Source organism: Schistocerca americana, chromosome 7 (assembly GCF_021461395.2).
Source record: "Schistocerca americana isolate TAMUIC-IGC-003095 chromosome 7, iqSchAmer2.1, whole genome shotgun sequence".
Taxonomy (NCBI): Eukaryota; Metazoa; Arthropoda; class Insecta; order Orthoptera; family Acrididae; genus Schistocerca; species Schistocerca americana.
In genome coordinates, this window is record NC_060125.1 from 614,356,258 (window position 1) to 614,374,552 (window position 18,295).

An 18,295-nucleotide genomic window follows, 5' to 3' on the forward strand; every position below is an offset into this window, starting at 1 on the left:
AAACCTATGAGGGCTTCCTGGAAAGTAATGCGTCCTACTTTTTAGAGCTCCCTACCTCGTGTAAACTTCTAAGTCAACGCAATCGAAAGATATGGCCATTTATGTCACATATGTTGACAGTCGCAAACTCATTGATCAAAACGTATAGCATCTGTTGTATCAGAATCATGATATTTGGCAAGAAGAGAAACTTCACAGAAAATAAATGGAAAAACGATAATTTATAATTACATGTTACGAATTTTTTTTTTATCCTTTGTTATCCGACTGTCTTTTTGCCGTTCTCTCAGGAACGGATAGACGTGTCAGGTTGACATTTATGTCGCATACTTAGGTCTGTGTTCCCTTGGTCGAGCAAAAATGTTAAGCTTCTGAATCAGTGCAATAAAAAGTTACGGCTATTTATGTCACATATTTTGACACTCGCAAACCCACTCCTTAAAACCTATGGGTCACTTCCTGGTAACCTATCTTAATGCAATTTGGCAAAGAAGCAGGTTTCACTATACAACTAACGGAACGAAATCACAAAATTGGTAATTTATAATTATCTCACACTAATTCTCACTTGTTATACGACTTCAAAATTAAAAACGTCCTCGAAAGTCTTGCAAAAACCCAGGTTCGATTTATTGCAAGTAACGAATTCGATAACAGGTAAAAGTTGTAGATATTCTAGGTTCTCAGGATGGATGAACTGTCTATGTGCATACTTGTCAACGAAGACTGCATGAACACTTCTTCACCAAATGCCGCCACAGGAACTGAAGATGGCCAACACAAGCCGAAACCGGTTTTCGTTCGTCGGTTGATTCGAGGGGGGGGGGGGGGGGGGGGGAGGCACAGAGTGTTCATTGGTCATATCGGATTAGGGAAGGATGGGAAAGCAAGACGGCCGTGCCCTTTCAAAGGGAAGCATTTGCCTGAAGCAATTTAAGGAAATCACGGGAAACCTAAATCAGGATGGCCGGACGCGGGTTTGAACCGTCGTCCTCCCGAATGCGGGTCCAGCGTGCTAACCACTTCACCACCTCGCTCGGTGAAACCGTTATGAGCTGTGTCTTAAAATAGTATTAGTGTCAAAAAAGGAAAGAAAATGAACCCAGCATTAAGTCATTCTTTGCAAACAGAATGGCGTTTTCAAAATACCTCATTTTGTTTGAAATCAGAATACGTTCTAAGATTCTGCAACATATCGGAGTCAAGGACATTGGGTGGTAGATTTCTGGAGCACTCCTATCAATTAATCTACGCAAGATGTAAGAAAGTTACTAACTAAGAATAACCTCTTAGGAAGTGTTTCTCACATCGCTACAAATTCGAGTAGCCGCTATCGACAGGGGATCCCAAGTTGATTCCGTATTTCTAGATTTCCGGAAAGCTTTTGACACCGTTCCTCGCAAGCGACTTCTAATCAAGCTGCGGGCCTGTGGGGTATCGTCTCAGTTGTGCGACTGGATTCGTGATTTCCTGTCAGGAAGGTCGCAGTTCGTAGTAATAGACGGCAAAAGACCGAGTAAAATTGAAGTGATAGCAGGCGTTCCCCAGGGAAGCGTCCTGGGACCTTTGCTGTTCCTGATCCATATAAATGACCTGGGTGACAATCTGAGCAGTTCTCTTAGGTTGTTCGCAGATGATGCTGTAATTTACCGTCTAGTAAGGTCATCCAAAGACCAGTATCAGTTGCAAAGCGATTTAGAAAAGATTGCTGTATGGTGTGGCAGGTCGCAGTTAACGCTGAATAACGAAAAGTGTGAGGTGATCCACAAGAGTCGCAAGATAAATGCGTTGGAATTCGATTACTCGATAAATAGTACAATTCTCGAGGCTGTCAATTCAACTAAGTACCTGGGTGTTAAAATTACGAACAACTTCAGTTGGAAAGACCACATAGATAATATTGTGGGGAAGGCGAGCCAAAGGTTGCGTTTCATTGGCAGGACACTTAGAAGATGCAACAAGTCCACTAAAGAGATAACTTACACTACACTCGTTCGTCCTCTGTTAGAATATTGCTGCGCGGTGTGGGATCCTTACCAGGTGGGTTTGACGGAGGACATGGAAAGGGTGCAGAAAAAGGGCAGTTCGTCTTGTACTATCACGTAATAGGGGAGAGAGTGTGGCATATATGATACGCGAGTTGGGATGGAAGTCATTAAAGCAAAGACGTTTTTCGTCGCGGCGAGATCTATTTACGAAATTTCAGTTACCAACTTTCTCTTCCGAAGGCGAAAATATTTTGTTGAGCCCAACCTACATAGGTAGGAATGATCATCAAAATAAAATAAGAGAAATCAGAGCTCGAACAAAAAGCTTTAGGTGTTCGTTTTTCCCGCGCGCTGTCCGGGAGTGGAATGGTAGAGAGATAGTATGATTGTGGTTCGATGAACCCTCTGCCAAGCACATAAATGTGAATTGCAGAGTAATCATGTAGATGTAGATGTACATGTAGATGTAGACGAAGGCAGTCCTTCTCAGTCATGACCGCTAGATGGACGCGACTGCCCAGTCGCCGTGTTGCCAGTTTGGCGAACGCCTGAGTGCAGGACGAGTGTTGCGCTCGCGCGGCTTTCCCGCTCATTACTGGACAGGCCGCCAAGCAGCGGCTCGCTGCCCGTGGAGAAGCTGTTGCGCCGCCCACAGACGCCGGTCTCTCCCCGCCGCCCCTGTGACGCCGGGATGAGCGAGGTGCGGTCCCCAGCCTGCTAACGGCCGCGCCTAACCGCTCTTAGCAGAGTGAGTCGTTAGCGGCTACGGTGGCGCATGCCATTAATACCTCGTTACGCCGCCAGGGGCGCGGCGCTCGCCTGGGGACTCGAAGCCGCGGCGGCGGCGGCAGCACGCGCAGTTATCCGCTTGTTCCGCGGACAACTTTTACTGCCCGTATCTGTCAGCTTTTATTGCGTGGTTAACGCTTTATTGTTTTCAGGCGATTCTCTCCGCGTCGTGTAACGTGTTAGAAAAACGGATGGGCCCTTCTCGGTACCGTTTCCTTTAAGCTGAACACTTTTTGCTGCGCGTAACCGACTGCCGTATACCCCGTTCCACACTTCAATTCCTCTTTTTCCTTATAGCTCCTGAACAACGGCCCAGTGATTTCTGCCAGCCATACTGCTGATTGGACGTGAAGTTCGCGATATCCTCTTACGAAGCGAAAATACTACTGATCCTAAGAACTGAAAACTGCGTGAGGTGCAAGTGCATCTACATCTACGTGGACACTCTGCAAATCACATTTAAGTGCCTGGCAGAGGGTTCATCGAACCACCTTCACAATTCTCTATGTGTTGAGCGTACTGTAAGACCTTCGGAACACACACCATCAGATTATTTGACTTGTCGCTCTAACGAAGTAGGCGAGTGTCAGCAATAATTCTCGTGGTCTTATCGTGGCGTGTTTATCATCTGCCGTTAGGTCAGACGATAGAAAAGCCACTTGCGCGCTTAGAGTAGCAGATCGACGGTGACCAACTTTAAACAGAACTTGATTAATTTTCACACACATTTGTTAAAATAATAACAAGCATAAAAATTACTTAACTTGGTTCTAGATGCTATTTACAATTGGCAATCTGAAGTTCCTTTGGTATTGATACGTTAATCTTATTCTCACATATATCTCTGATACTCGACAAAATGGTCTATACAGTTATCTTCATGGCTATGTGCAGATGGTAATCTGCAGACTGAAACTTGACAATAGACTGGTACAGACTGGTGCTGACAAATGCAGACTGACTAATCGGAGGTCTGTACACTCGTTATAATACCTCGTGCGTTCATGTATCACTGCGCGAGTGTTATCCGCGAGGAGAAAAGGTTCTACGTTAGCAGCAATCTCATTGGCTGCGTTACATATTAATACGCGGATCGGCGGAAGCAGAATTTGGTCCAGCTCTATGGCAGAGCCTTCTCGTAGTGCGGAGACGGACGAGCGCTGCGCCTGCGCTGTTGTGCTTAGCGGGGCGCGCTCTATTGGGAAAGTTGTGTACGCGCTGACTACGCGGAACTACAGGGTAATTCAAAAATGACCGGTATATTTGAAACGGCAATAAAAACTAAACGAGCAGCGATAGAAAGACACCGTTTGTTGCAATATACTTGGGACAACAGTACATTTTCAGGCAGACAAACTTTCGAAATTACAGTAGTTACAATTTTCAACAACAGATGGCGCTGCGGTCTGGGAAACTCTATAGTACGATATTTTCCACATATCCACCATGCGTAGCAATAATATGGCGTATTCTAAGAATGAAATTACCCGAAACCTTTGACAACGTGTCTGGCGGAATGGCTTCACATGCAGATGAGATGTACTGCTTCAGCTGTTCAATTGTTTCTGGATTCTGGCGGTACACCTGGTCTTTCAAGTGTCCCCACAGAAAGAAGTCACAGGGGTTCATGTCTGGCGAATAGGGAGGCCAATCCACGCCGCCTCCTGTATGTTTCGGATAGCCCAAAGCAATCACACGATCATCGAAATATTCATTCAGGAAATTAAAGACGTCGGCCGTGCGATGTTGCTGGGTACCATCTTACATAAACCACGAGGTGTTCGCAGTGTCGTCTAAGGCAGTTTGTACCGCCACAAATTCGCGATGAATGTCAAGATAGCGTGATGCAGTAATCGTTTCGGATCTGAAAAATGGGCCAATGATTCCTTTGGAAGAAATGGCGGCCCAGACCAGTACTTTTTGAGGATGCAGGGACGATGGGACTGCAACATGGGGCTTTTCGGTTCCCCATATGCGCCAGTTCGGTTTATTGACGAAGCCGTCCAGGTAAAAATAAGCTTCGTCAGTAAACCAAATGCTGCCCACATGCATATCGCCGTCATCAATCCTGTGCACTATATCGTTAGCGAATGTCTCTCGTGCAGCAGTGCTAGCAGCGCTGAGGGGTTGCCGCGTTTGAATTTTGTATGGATAGATACGTGGACGTTGGCGTCATTTGGACCGCAGCTGCAACACGGCGAACGGAAACCCGAGGCCGCTGTTGGATCACCAGCTGCACTAGCTGCGCATTGCCCTCTGTGGTTGCCATACGTGGTCGCCCTACCTTTCCAGCATGTTCATCCGTCACGTTCCCAGTCCGTTGAAATTTTTCAAACAGATCCTTTATTGTATCGCTTTTCGGTCCTCTGGTTACATTAAACCTCCATTGAAAACTTCGTCTTGTTGCAACAACACTGTGTTCTAGGCGGTGGAATTCCAACACCAGAAAAATCTTCTGTTCTAAGGAATAAACCATGTTGTTTACAGCACACTTGCACATTGTGAACAGCTCACGCTTACAGCAGAAAGACGACGTACAGAATGGCGCACCCACAGACTGCGTTGTCTTCTATATCTTTCACATCACTTGCAGCGCCATCTGTTGTTGAAAATTGTAACTACTGTAATTTCGAAAGTTTGTCTGCCTGAAAATGTACTGTTGTCCCAAGCATATTGCAACAAACGGTGTATTTCTATCGCTGCTCGTTAGTTTTTATTGCCGTTTCAAATATACCGGTCATTTTTGAAACACCCTGTATGTACACAACACACTATTATTCCAATCTCGTATAGCGCGCGGAAAGAACGAACACTTATATCTTTCCGTAAGAGCTCTGATTTCCCTTATTTTATCTTGGTGATCGTTCCTCCCTATGTAGGTGGGTGTCAACAAAATATTTTCGCATTCGGAGAAGAAAGTTGGTGATTGGAATTTCGTGAGAAGAGGCCTTTCTTTTAATGATGTCCAGCCCAAATCCTGTACCATCTCTCCGATACTCTCTCCCATATTTCGCAATAATACGAAACGAGCTGCCTTTCTTTGAACTTTTTCGATGTACTCCGTCAGTCCTACCTGGTAAGCTTCCCACATCGCACATCAGTATTCTAAAAGAGGACGGACAAGCGTAGTGTAGGCAGTCTCCTTAGTATGTCTGCTACATTTTCTAAGTGTCCTGCCAATAAAACGCAGTCTATGGTTAGCCTTCCCCACAACATTTTCTGTGTGTTCCTTCCAATTTAAGTTGCTAGTAATTGTAATACCTAGGTATTTAGTCGAATTTACGGCTTTTAGGTTAGACTGATTTATCGTGTAACCGAAGTTTAACGAGTTCTTTTTAGCACTCACGAGGATGACCTCACACTTTTCGTTATTTAGCGTCAACTGCCACATTTCGCACCACTCAGATATTTTTTCTAAATTGTTTCGCAGTTTGTTTTGGTCTTCTGATGACTTTATTAGTCGATAAACGACAGCGTCATCTGCAAACAACCGAAGACGACTGCTCAGATTGCCTCCAAAATCGTTAATATAGATAAGGAACGGCAAAGGGCTCATAACACTACCTTGGCGAACGCCAGAAATTGTGTTTTACTTGATGATTTTCCGTCAATTACTACGAACTGTGACCTCCCTGACAGGAAATCACAAATCCAGTTACAAAACTGAGACGACATTCCATAAGCACGCAGTTTCACTACGATCCGCTTGTGTGGTACAGAGTCAAAAGCCTTCCGGAAGTCCAGAAATACGAAATCGAACTGAAATCCCTTGTCAGTAGCACTCAGCACTTCATGTGAATAAAGAGCCACTTGTGTTTCACGGGAACGATGTTTTCCAAACCAATGTTGACTGTGTGTCAATGGACCGTTTTCTTCGAGGTAATTCATAATTTTCGAACAGAAAATATGTTCTAAAATCCTGCTGCATATCGACGTTAACGAAATGGGCCTGTCATTTAGTGGATTACTCCTACAACCTTTCTTGAATATTGGTGTGACCTGTGCAAGTTTCCAGTCTCTGGGTACGGATCTTTCGTCGAGCGAACGGTTGTATTTGATTGTTAAGTATGGAGCTAATGCATCAGCATACTCCGAAAGGCACCTAACTGTATACAGTCTGGACGAGAAGTGGTTTAAGTTGCTTCACTACTCCGAGGATATTTACTTCTACGTTACTCATGTTGGCAACTATTCTCGATTCAAATTCTGGAATATATATTTCGTCTTCTTTTGTGGAGGCATTTACACGAGTAATAAAACGCAGTACGTTGTACTCGACGGCGGGTGTTTATAAGAGATAACGCAATTGTCAGGAGTGGTTTAGAGAGTTGCGATAGGAGAGTTATTACTGTCTGTACACATAGATCATCCGACTGACAGGGTGAGCAGCGATCTCCAGCTGTTTACTGATGATGCTGTGGTTTACGGCAAGGTGTCTTTTGAGTGACTTCTCGAGCATACAGGATGAGTTTGAGTGAATTTACAGTTGGTCTGATGAATGGCAGCTTGCTGTAAATGTAGAAAATTGTGAGTTACTGCGAATGAGTATAAATAACAATCACGTGATGCCCAAATACAGCATTAGTGGTGTGCTGCTTGTCACAGATATACCGATTAAATATCGAACCGTAACGATGCAGAGCGATGTGAAATGTGATAAGCACGTTAGGCTGGTATTGGGGAAGGTGACTGCGCGACTTCGTTTTATTTTAAGAATTTGGGAAAGTGTAGCACTTACATGAAAGAGACTGCGTGTAGAACGCTGGTGCGCCCCATTCTTGAGTACTGCTCAAGTGTTTGGGATTCCTATTACATCGGATTATTGGAAGAAATCGCAGCAGTTTAGAAGTGTGGCTAGATTTGGTGTCGGTAGGTTCCATCAGCATGCATGTGTTGCGAAAATGCATCGTTAACTCAAACAGGAGTCCCTGGTGGGAAGACGACTGTCTTTCCGTGAGGCACGATTGTGACTATTCAGAGAACCTGCATTTGAGGCAGACTGCAGGACGGTTCTGCTACTGCCAGTGTACATTTCGTGTAAGGACCACGATGACCGAATGATAGAAATTGGGGTCTGTACGGATACTTAATAGACAGCCGTTTTTCCCCGCCCTATTTGAGACTGAAACAGGAAAGAAAGTGACTGGTACTTGTACGTAGTATCCTCCACGATGCACCCTACACTGGCTTGCGGAGTACGTATGTAGATGTTGATGGACAATAGCACAACGTAACTGTTTCCATTGTCAGTGGAGTGCGATGCTCTCAGAGTCGAGTACCTATTGTAACACTTACATCGAATAGGATTAGGTTCATTTTACGTAACTGTGTCTCTGTAATTTATGATGTGTGTATTCTGTGTTGTTAAAACTCCTTGATCTATTGCAAGAAAATTAGACTTTTGCAATGTATATATGAAAAAAGCAAAAGAATATGTTGAAATGGTAAGTTATTATAATATGAATATTTTTATGTAAAGAAAATGTTCCTTAAAAGCTGGTTCAGGCTTAGGGCTCTTGAGTTTGTAACATGTAAACGCTGGAGCGAGGTCCCTCCTCAACGGAAGTGGCATGGCGTGATGTAAAAGGGGGGTTCGGCGGTCGAACTGATCGGCTGCTTTGTGCGAACGACAGGCAGTGTGTGGCCAGCCTTAGCACGGTACACTGCGTCGGTGCTAAGAGAGGCAATTGGAAACTGCATTAGAAGGGACTTGCCTCGGCTGTGGATCTGGCTATTATCTGGTATTCATCTCATAATGGAATGGCTCTGATATATTGAAAATCTGACGCCAAGAAGAGATTTTATAGAGCATTCGTACATCAAGAGTCGTGAGTGCAGTTACCCGCCATGTCGCCTGCCACCAACCTTCGCCACTGCTTCACAAACTTCGTACATTCAGTAAAGTAATGAACATGGGCATGGACCAGTTAATTTGTGTGTTGCTTCAATAATAATCACCTAAAATATAAATGGGTGTCCCGAACCGTATTTTCAATCTTGATCACGATGTAAGTAGGCTGTTTAGGTTTTTATGTTAGTAACGCCACGTAGCGCTCTGTATAAAAATCACTGGCTGTGCTGTGTGCAGATTGTGACTGGTTTGCATTGTTGGAATATTCGCTATTGTAGTGTTGGGCAGTTGGATGGGAACAGCGCGTAGCGTTGCGCAGTTGGAGGTGAGCCGCCAGCAGTGGTGGATGTGGGGGAAGAAAGATGGCAGAGTTTTGTGAGCGGACGATCTGGTCGTGTGTCCGTCAGAAAAACGAAATTTGTAAGACTGGATGTCATGAACTAATATATATATATATAATGATGGCTTTTGAATATTATTAAGGTAAATACATTGTTTATTCTCTATCAAAACCTTTCATTTGCTAACTATGCCTGTCAGTAGTTAGTGCCTTCAGTAGTTAGAATCTTTTATATAGCTGGCAGTATTGGCGCTCGCTGTATTGCAGTAGTTCGAGTAACGAAGATTTTTGTGTGGTAAGTGATTTATGAAAGGTGTAGGTTATTGTTAGTCAGGGCCATTCATTTGTAGGGATTATTGAAAGTCAGATTGCGTTGCGCTAAAGATATTGTGTGTCAGTTTAGTGATGATCAGAATAGTTAAAGAGAGAAATGTCTGAGTACGTTCAGTTTCGCTCAGCTGTGTGAAAATCAAATAACGTAAGAGGTTTACCACCACAGTAAATCATAAATTTTTCTAAGGGAAGGCTTCAACGATCGTACGCACGGTCCTCACCTAAGTGCTACTAAGACCGAGTATCCTGATTTAAATGAACAATTTTAGCTTTCATGTGTTTAAAAGCGATTTTTTGTCTAAAGTAGAAGGAGTAGCAAAAGTTAAAGCTAAAACCACAAAAGTGAAGTTGGACAGGCTTTTACTAAAGTATCGTTAGTTCATTATGAAATATAGTTTTGTAGGAGTAGAGTGCAAGATTGTGTAAATATTATTGCAAAAAATACCTGATTCACAGGTAATTAAAGTTCAAGTACATATAAATCTTTAATGAACAGATTTACGGTAGTATTATTGGAAGAAAAATTATGCACAATTTTAAAGAAGGTGTTGTATTTTTGCTACCCATCATGAAAGGTTCCTTTTCTGAAGTTAATTAAACCCAGTGTTGTATTTTATTGTCTTGCAAAGGAATTTAAGAACTACTCCAAGTGAAGTGAATCAATCAAAGAGCATTGACTAGTGAAACTATACCAGTTTATAGGTCACCATCATATTCACGACCTATTAGGAAAAAAGTGAACTATTACTGCTGCTAAGGAAAACTGATACAGGTAGAGGAGCTTAAACAGTGTATTTATGATGTTATTCATCATTATTTGTGTTGTTCCTGTCAGTGAAGATAGAAGCCCCTCATGTCCAAATTTAGTTCTGCGCTTCATGTATTGACATTTCAGTATTTGATTAAGTAATGCTCTTGAGTGTGGCTGTCATTACCACGAGCTTCGTGCAAAGTTGCTCCCCATAATTTGCTTGCGTGTGTGTTATCGGTCACTGCTGCTGCATACAGTATAGCCTGCACGGTGTCAGTTTAAACCTTGTTTGCTATTCAACGAGAAATCTCAACAAAAGTAATTTCAATAATTAATGTGCAATTTTTTCAAACAAATATTTCCAAATTAATGTGCCTAATGGGGCAATCAACCGCTCATTTATTTCCATTCGTTTATGATTTTACCACTTTCATTAACTGCGAAGGTTAAAGTCCTTTTAGTTTTTCTGTTAATTTCACCAAATTCGAAATTATAGTCCGATATCTTTGACCATTAGACGTACATGCAGCCGAACTTTAAAATCCTTTCAGAGGGTAACATTAGCGTGTTTCACGGTACGTTAGAGCGTTATACGTGCTTTTCCCGTGACAGGACTAAAGGTTCGGTTATTAGGGGAGAGTGATATACGATAGCGTTGTATTATGTGTGGAAGGATATTAGGAACGCAATAGAAAGCAAAATATCTTACCACTGAACCTGCTTTTGAAACAAAGTGAAGCTCATATGGTTGACATATGATGTCCATCACAGTCGCACAGCCGCAGGGTTTAGGCGCGCCGTCTAAGGCACCTTGTCACTTTTCTCACTCCTGCCCCCTTCGGAGGTTGGAGCCCTCCTTCGGGAATGGGCGTGTATGTTGTTCTTATCATAAGTTAGTTTAAGTTATATTAAGTACAATGTAAACCTAGAGACCGACGACCTGAGCAGTTTGGTCCTATAGGAACTTACCACAAATTTCCTAATTTCACAGTCACACAGTCGCAAAATATGGTATACAACCAATATAGCTTTAACATCAAAATTGATACCACCTTGATGATAAAGTCTTCTTAGTCATCACTCCGCATCACTCTACTCTTCAAATTTCTTCACTGCTCGACATCTCTGTCTTTCTGTGGGAATCGTCTTCAGGATTCCACTAATGTCCTTGAATTGTTGAAGATTGTCGAAAGACAGAGTCGCGTTCCCTTACAAAGGGCTATTTTTCCGCACTTCTCGGGAAAAGAATAGTTATTAGATAAAAATCTTCAGCATGCTATTGGTGGACCATCGTCGTTGGTAAATACCGAAAGAAGATACCGAAGATTTTTGCCCACTAACTGAACTTCTCCGAAAAAATCGGGGAAAATAACATTTTACACGACAACACGACACTCTCTTTCGAATGTGTTCAGTCAACTGGGGCACCAGTGGAATCCTGAAGCAGTTTCTAAGCAGAGGGATCGAAACTTCGAGCAGTGAAGAAGTTTAAAGAGGGATTTGACAGGGCCTAATGTCTTAGAAGATTTTATGATCAATTATAATACCCATGAAAGGCTAGAGACTTACACATCAACACCCTATCGTCACCTACTTCGTATATTAGGCATGTGTACCTGTCTTGTCCCATAAACCCATTTTTGCAACAAATTTTTAGAGAACTGGTAGATGTATTCATATATGGTGGCGGATTAAAAGGGATTTCGTTGACCTCTGGGCAAGCCACTTGTCGAAAAATTATAATGGAAACTACGCTTGACATCTGCCTCTACATCTGCGTCCTCACTCTGCAATCCACTGTGAAACGCACAGAAGATGGTACTTCCTACTGTACCATTTGTTAGAAATTCGTTCTGTTCCATTTGCGTATAGAGTGTGGGAAGATTTATTGCTTAAAATTCTCTGTACGCTCTGTAGTTGCCCTAATCTTGTCTTCGTGGTCAAAAAGGTGGCGTTAGATAGAAGACTTTAATGCATTTAATACTTGTTCCTGAAACCTTGTATTTAGCGTTTTGCGGCAGTAGTAGACGTGTATTTTCAGTTGTCTGACAGTTAATGCCCCTCAGTATTTCTGCGAGGCCTTGAATTTGATAGAACAAATCAACAAACGTTTGTGACGCATTTCTTTTTATACGTTCAATATCCGTTGTTGGTCCTTTCTGGTACAGGTCCCACGCACTTTAACAATAGAATGGGGCGCTCGAATGTCTAGTAAACAATCTCATTTTAGGACTGATTACATTTTCCCAGTATCCTATTAACAAACCGCAGTCTTTACCTAAGACTGAGTCCGTGTGACCACTCAATGTAATATCCCGCAGCCGTGCCAAAATATTACACCCAGCGATTTTTGTGAATTCAGCTACTCCAGTTGTGACTCACTGAAAATGGACTTAAAAAACAATACTGTAAGAAAATGAAACACCTACAGCCGTACTTAAGATGTCATTTATTGTGTAGGTAACAGTTATGCGCTTCAGTGCTTCATCTTAAGGCCTTAGTTGATGTTGAAGGGGTTATCACTATCCATGACCACAATGCATCAGAGCCCAGCATAACTGGATTAGGCGGACTACCTGTAACTTTGACGACCATCTAAGTCCCAAGCGGTTGTAATAAAGCATACGAACGGTTAAAGAGCGGACCCGCAGAATTAGTCGACATCCTTAACATCGGCTTGATGCAGAATTCTAGGACGTATTATGAGTTGGAATAAAACAAATTTCCTACAGAAGATATCTACGTAGAAAGCATCGCTCGTGTGAATCCTAGGTTGCCCTTTTCTCACATGATATACTGCGAACTATGTATGAAGGGCAGCAGGAAGATTCAGTATTCCGAAATTTCCGAACAATGTGCCGTAGACTGTTAACGAAGGTACGCTCATACGGAATACTTTCCCAGGTATGTGAGTGGCTCAGAGACTTCTTAAGTACTAGAACCCAGCATGCTGTCCTCGACAGCCAGTTTTCATCAGAGACACGGGTATCGTCTGGAGCATTCCAGGGAAGTGTGATAGGACCACTGTTGTTCTCCGTATACATAACTTATTTGGTGGAAGTTATTTGTTTGCTGACGATCCTGTGGTGTATGGAAAGGTGTCTAAGGTGAGTAAATGTAGGATGATACAAGATGAGGTGCACAAAATTTGTACTTGGTATGATGAATGACAGCTGGCTCTAAATGTAGAAACTTTAAGTTAATGATGATATACAGCTGTAGTAGTGTCCTGCTGCACACTGTTACGTCATTTAAATATCTGGGAATGACACTGCAAAGTAACATGGAATGGAAGGAGCATGCTAAGAGTGTGACAGGGAAGACGAATGGCCGGCCGGAGTGGCCGAGCGGTTCTAGGCGTTACAGTCTGGAACTGCGCGACCGCTACGGTCGCAGGTTCAAATCCTGCTTCGGGAATGGGTGTAGATTAGTTAGGTTTAAGTAGTTCTACGTTCTAGGGGACTGATGACCTCAGAAATTAAGTCCCATAGTGCTCAGAGCCATTTGAACCATTAACCATTTTTGAAGACGAATGGTCGACATCGATTTATTGGTAGAAGCTTAGGGAAATGTGGTACTTCCGTAATGGAAACGGCATATAGGGCGAAGGTTCGACCTATATGCGAGTACTACTCGAGTGTTTCGTATCCACACTACGTCAGATCGAAGGAAGATATCGAGAAAATTCGGAGGCGGGCGGCTAAGTACGTTACCGGTAGGTTAGAATAACATGCAAGTTTCACGGAGGTGTTTTCGTCTATGCAACTAAATAAAAGACAGTTTGTTTTTTGCCATACGAGTTTCGCTTCTTTACTTATGAAGCATCGTAAGTGGACTGCAGTACATGTTTGCTTGTGTATATACACTAAAGCGCTAAAGAAACTTGTATAGGCATGCATATTCAAATACAGATATATGTAAACAGGCAGAATGGGGCGTTGTGATCAGCAACGCCTATAAAAGGCAACAAGTCTCTGGCGCAGTTGTTAGATCGGTCACTGCTGCTACAATGACAGATTATCAAGATTTAAGGGAGTTCAAACGTTGTGTTATAGTCGGCATATGAGCGGTGGGACGTAGTATCTCCGAGGCAGCGATGAAGTGGGGATTTTCCCGTACGATCATTTCACGAGTGTACTATCAATACAAGGGATCCGGTAAAACATCAAGCCTCCGACAACGCAGTTGTCGGAAAAATATCCTGCAAGAACGGGACCAAAAACAACTGAAGATACTCGTTCAACGTGACAGGTGATCAACCTTTCCGTAAATTGCTGCAGATTTCAATCCTGGCCATCAACAAGTGTCAGCGTGCGAAGTATTCAACAAAACATCATCGATATGGGCTTTTGGAACCGAAGGCTCCTTCGTGTACCCTTGATGACTGCGCAACACACAGCTTTACGCCCCGCCTGGGCTCGTCAACACCGACAGTGGACTGTTCATGACTGGTAACATGTTGCCTGGTCAGACTAGTCTCGTTTCAAATTGTATCGAGCCGATAGACATGTAGGAGTGTGGAAACAACCTCATGAATCCATGGATGCTGCATGTCAGCAGGGGACTGTTCCATCTGGCTCTGAGCACTATGGGACTTAACTGCTAAGGTCATCAGTCCCCTAGAACTTAGAACTACTTAAACCTAACTAACCTAAGGACATCACAGACAAGACAGGATTTGAACCTGCGACTGTAACGGTCGCGCGATTCCAGACTGTAGCGCCTAGAACCGCTAGGCCACCCCGGCCGGCGTTCCATCTGGTTGTGGTTCTGTAATGGTGTGGGGCGTGTGCAGTTGGAGGGATATGATTCCCCTGATACGTCTAGACACGAATTTGACAGGTGACACGTGAGAAAGCATCCTGTCTGATCACCTGTATCCATTCACATCCATTGTGCTATCTAACAGACTTAGACAATTCCAACGGGACATTGCGACCCCACACACACCAGATGCCATAGAGTAGCTACAGGAACTCTCTTCTGAGTTCAAACACTTCCGTTGGCCACCAAAATCCCCAGACATGAAAATTATTGAGCACATTTGGGATGCCTTGCTATGTTCTGTTCAAAAGAGATCTACACTCCCTCGTACTCTTATGGATTTGTGTATAGCCCTGCGGGATTCATTATGTCAGTTGCCTCCAGCACTACTGTAGACATTAGCTGAGTCCATGCCATACCGTGTTGCAGAACGTCTGCCTACTTGCGGGAATCCTACACGGTGTTAGGCAGATGTACCAGTTCGTTTATGTCTTCAGTGTGTGTGTGTGTGTGTGTGTGTGTGTGTGTGTGTGTGTGTGTGTGTGTGTGTATATATATATACGACAGTTGGCACTTTAATAGTGGCAACTATTTGTTTACAGCTCGTAAAAAATAGATACGCGTTTAAAAGTTTTACTGGCCTTCAAAGTAGTCACCAGCATTATGTATAACCCGTTGCCCGGGATGTGGAAGTCGTATGATACCTTTAGCAGTGCCAGTTGTGTTGACAGTTCGAGCGGTGCGGTCTACTGCCCGAAGAATTTGTAGCAGTTCTGAAGCGAAAGCCGTGAAGCGTTTCCGTCAGTTTATAAATCGAGTTGAACTCACGGGGGCTTAACTCAGGGGAGTGTAGTAGGGAGTATAGCACTTAGCAGACCCATCAGTAAAACAAATCAGTAACAGCTTGCACTGTACGTGCTTGAGTATTGTCCTGCAAAATGGTGTCAGGTCTTGCAGAAAGTGTCATCACTTCCGTCTTTAAGCTGGTCGTAGGTTGTGTTCCAAAAGTGAACAGCATAGAGACAGAAGTGATGACACCTTCTGCAGGACCTGACCATCATTTTGCAGGACAATGCTCAGGCGCGTACAGTGCAAGCTGTTACTGATTTGTTTGACTGATGGGTCTGCTAAGTGCTATACCACCTACTGCACTCCCCTTAATTAAGCCCTCGCAAGTTCAACTCGATTTCTAAACTGAAGGAAACGCTTCACGGCTTTCGCTTCAGAACTGCTACAAATTCTTCGGGGAATAGACTGTGCCTCTCGAACTGTCAACACAACTGGCACTGCTAAGGGTATCCTACGACTTCCACATCCCTGGCAACGGGTTATGCACAATGCTGGTGACTACTTTGAAGGTCAGTAAAACTTTTAAACACATATCAATTTTTTTACGAGCTGTAAATAAATAGTTGCCACAACCAATATTCTCACCCTCGTATACCTGTACAATGCATTATGTAGTTAGAAATATATGTTATTTTGTTATGTTTCGTCATGTTTCTCTTGTTTTTTAGATCGCAAACAACTTTTATAGCACAAGTTTTGTGCGGTTACATTATCGTTTGGTGTTGCTGATCAATGTGAGTGATCACTGAGACCGCATACTCTAGGTGGACGGATTTGCGCACTGGTCATTCTGTAGGAGCGGGTTCAAGTGATGAAATTAAGAAACAAATAGGGAACAGATATGATTGGAGAAGAAGAATTGCTGGGAAAGTATTTAAAAATGAGAAGAGATGGTCTCAGAGCGCCGAAGTTTTAACGGAGTTGTTTCTAAATGACTCATAAGCATTACGGAAGGGAACTCTCTCATGTATCGTAGTGTACGGTTGTATAACATCTTCCCTAACTACATCAGTCAATCGCGACAACTATTAGGACGATGTCTGTTATAAAACAGACAAATCTCCTTCATCATAACCAACATGGATTCCGCAAACAGAGATCATGTGAAACTCAGCTCGCCCTATTTGCCCAAGAAATTCACAGTGCCGTAGACACTGGCGAGCAGATTGATGCCGTATTCCTGGACTTCAGGAAGGCATTTGATACGGTTCCGCACTTACGTTTAGTGAAAAAAATACGAGCTTACGGAATATCGGACCAGGTTTGTGATTGGATTCAGGATTTCCTAGAAGAAAGAACACAACATGTCATTCTTAACGGTTCAAAATCTGCAGATGTAGAGGTAATTTCGGGAGTACCGCAGGGAAGCGTGATAGGACCTTTATTGTTTACAATATACATAAATGACTTAGTTGACAACATCGGTAGCTCCGTGAGGCTATTTGCAGATGACACGGTTGTCTACAAGAAAGTAGCAACATCAGAAGACTCGTACGTACTCCAGGAGGACCTGCAGAGGATTAATGCATGGTGCGACAGCTGGCAGCTTTCCCTAAACGTAGATAAATGTAATATAATGCGCATACATAGGGGCAGAAATCCATTCCAGTACGATTATGCCATAGGTGGTAAATCATTGGAAGCGGTAACGACCGTAAAATACTTAGGAGTTACTATCCGGAGCGATCTGAAGTGGAATGATCACATAAAACAAATAGTGGGAAAAGCAGGCGCCAGGTTGAGATTCATAGGAAGAATTCTAAGAAAATGTGACTCATCGACGAAAGAAGTAGCTTACAAAACGCTTGTTCGTCCGATTCTTGAGTATTGCTCATCAATATGGGACCCTTATCAGGTTGGATTAATAGAAGAGATAGACATGATCCAGCGAAAAGCAGCGCGATTGGTCACGGGGACATTTAGTCAGCGCGAGAGCGTTACGGAGATGCTGAACAAGCTCCAGTGGCGGACACTTCAAGAAAGGCGTTACGCAATACGGAGAGGTTTATTATCGAAATTACGAGAGAGCACATTCCGGGAAGAGATGGGCAACATATTACTACCGCCCACATATATCTCGCGTAATGATCACAACGAAAAGATCCGAGAAATTAGAGCAAATACGGAGACTTACAAGCAGTCGTTCTTCCCACGCACAACTCGTGAATGGAACAGGGAAGGGGGGATCAGATAGTGGTACAATAAGTACCCTCCGCCACACACCGTAAGGTGGCTCGCGGAGTATAGATTTAGATGTAGATGTAGAATCATTGGCGTAGTCAGCGGTTATAGTAACTTTAAGGCGGATCGGTGCCGCTCACATTTGAATTCGTAGATATACTAATTGTGACAACGGCCATACACATAGTGTTGTGTGTAGCAGTTGAAAATACCCGAAGCAATATTTAGCTGACGCAGCGCTTACATTACATTCTAATTGCTTGTATATTTACAGAGACGTTCCACAACTGGCTCACTAACTGTCGCTATTCCAGCTCACTATTCCCGATTAATTGCGAAGAAGACGATAGAGGTATAATATACTAATGGTACACAATGACCACTTCGCCAATCATCGAAACCTGACTCGGCGAGATCAGAAAACTACATGACGAAGAACGAACCCGTTC